General features: G+C 35.8%; 1 pseudogene; it reads left to right on the top strand.

Annotated features, from left to right (window-relative positions):
• The first annotated feature begins 580 nt into the window (after positions 1 to 580).
• Positions 581 to 2451, top strand: part of LOC107740789 (inositol hexakisphosphate and diphosphoinositol-pentakisphosphate kinase 2-like) — a 47058-nt pseudogene continuing 45187 nt past the window's right edge.

Raw genomic sequence — 2451 nt, 5'->3', positions numbered from 1 at the left:
TGAGAGTTTCCATTTTAAAGTTAATCTGTTCATTTCTCAGAATGCTTGGATAAATTAGGCTTTCTCCAGGTTTCTACTAGCCCCAGCTCTGTAACCAGCAGAATCTCAAACTCAGATCTTTTACAGCACAATATTAGCACAGAGGACTCGTATCTGTGATAGCAGCTTCCCGTCTGCTCCCTACCAGAGATAATCAACCTGGTAAGTCAGGGGAATTAGAAAAAAAACTGCCCTTGTCCCCCCCCCCAAAAAAAAAAAAAAGAGTAATCTCAAACTGGAAATGTATAAAGATTTAGGAACCTTGAACCCTTCCCATGATAAAGTGACTCTAAGTGGAACTTAAAGCGATCTCGATCATTACATTTTGTTTGATTGCAGGAAAGAAGGTCAAATATTTGCCGTATCTTATTGAGTGCATGTTATGCTGTTCATAATCATCAGTGTTTGTCTTTAGAGAAGTGCCATCTCTGTTGAAAATATGAGCACATAGCATGAAATAACCCAGTTCTGCCATTTTCTTTTAATATCATCCCAGTTCTGCAGCTTTTTTCAATCTGATTTCAAAAACTGGATCTTTTTTTTTTTTTTTTTTGCAGGACAGTAGTAACTCTGAACTTGTGGTCGTCTAGGGATTACTCTGACACGTCTGAGTGGTGAGTCCATTAAACATTCAACAGAAACTAGTTAATGGGTTGATCACATAAAAAAAAATACTGTGCAGTTCATACAATTACTTGAATTTTGAATTTTTTCTGAACATGGTTTTTAATTTCTGTATTAATATTTTTTGTTTAGTGGTGAGATCATTCAAAAATGTAAGGGTGATACAAATGTCCTGATGGCAATGTAAAGCCTAATTAAAAATGCGTAATATTTTATTAATATTCCTTAGAAAAGAATATTAACAAAAATACTGTACTTCTTGATGTTTGAAAAAAAAAATTGTTGTGTGCCAAATCAGTCACGTGGTGCAACTAACAAAGTTGTGGTCCAACCAACGTGATGGAAAAAAAATACTTAAAACAGAAAATGATACTATTGAGAGGATCAGACCCACATGCCTGTGTGCCAAGGTCTCTTAAAGGGACAAAAAAGAAAACTGTCATCTTTTATGGAACACAACAGAGCTATCCTTTTAAAATATCAGGTGATTTGACTTTTATTACAAGACAAGGGTAGTTTAGGTTGTATAATGTCACTTGGTTTGACTCCATAAAGATGTAATATTTATGAATTAATTGATCATATTTGTGAAAAAGCTTTTTACCATGAAAAATATATTTGAAGAATTGTGGAAATTAAAAAGGTGTGTACACTCACATATATTACATTTTACTTGATGTTGCATGATGTTTTTAGATTCATTAAATTTAGTCCTTTCCTAAAGTTTTTCAAAACTTATGAATAGTACATAGTGCATTTCTTAACTTGATTTTGTTTGCACTCTTAAACTAGATAAAATATTTTTACATTATAGTGGACACTAATTTGTCACTGACAATATACTACATAGCCAAAAGTATGTGAATAATGTCAGCTTAGTCCTTACAGGAATACATTTCATTTTAAAATAGAAATCAGTTATTTTAAATTGTAAGAATATTTGACAGCATTACTATGTTTACTGTGTATTTGATCAAGTAAATGCAGCCTGGGTGAGCCTAAGAGCCTTCTTTCAAAAGCATTAGAAACTGGCCGTGACTCAGCTGTTGTTCAAGAGAGAGACGGTGAAGATGAGCGGCTGTGAGGAGCAGGAGGAGGCCTGGGAGGCTCTAACCTTCATATGAACCTCCGCTGGGACTCTGTGAGTGACTGACAGCTGTCTGTGGTGAGCATGTCTGTGCACGAGGACTTCGATCACCCGCGCTTCTTTGTGGGAGCGGATGACTGCGAGGGAGACGAGCTGCTGGATCCAGCCAGAGTGCTCGGCTATGACTGCCTCTACGAGAACCTGGAAGAAGAGGATGAAGACGGAGAGGATGCAGAATATGATTCGGTAGGTGAAAGAGGGATGCGAAGTGATGCTTATTGGGTGTTCAGATTCCTGGCCCACTGGACAGTTAGTGAAATACTGTTTTCCAGATCAAGTAGAGAGAAAAATAATTCTAATAATGACCGGCATACCGGCACGATTCTACAAAATAGTCTGCAGTTAGAAGAAATGCTTACAGACCTTAACGAGCTGTCAGACTCAGTGTTGCCAACTTATTTTCAGGGGAAGTTGCTAAAGGAAAAAGTGCTGCTTTGTTGCTAAAAGTTGCTAAATGACATTGTGATTTATGTCCAAAATGTAATTTTGCGTCATAATTACGTAATATGTCATCGTGCAATGACATATTACGTAATTATGACGCAAAATTACATCAAATCTCAGGAAACAAATATTTTGTTAATTTAGATTTGTTCATAAAATAATATAACGTAATATAATATTAAAATATAAATAACTGT

The sequence above is a fragment of the Sinocyclocheilus rhinocerous genome, unplaced genomic scaffold, assembly GCF_001515625.1.
Source record: "Sinocyclocheilus rhinocerous isolate Xijiao unplaced genomic scaffold, SAMN03320098_v1.1 scaffold1097, whole genome shotgun sequence".
Taxonomy (NCBI): Eukaryota; Metazoa; Chordata; class Actinopteri; order Cypriniformes; family Cyprinidae; genus Sinocyclocheilus; species Sinocyclocheilus rhinocerous.
Note: the sequence above shows the minus strand (reverse complement) of the source record. Positions and strands in the feature narration are given on the sequence as shown.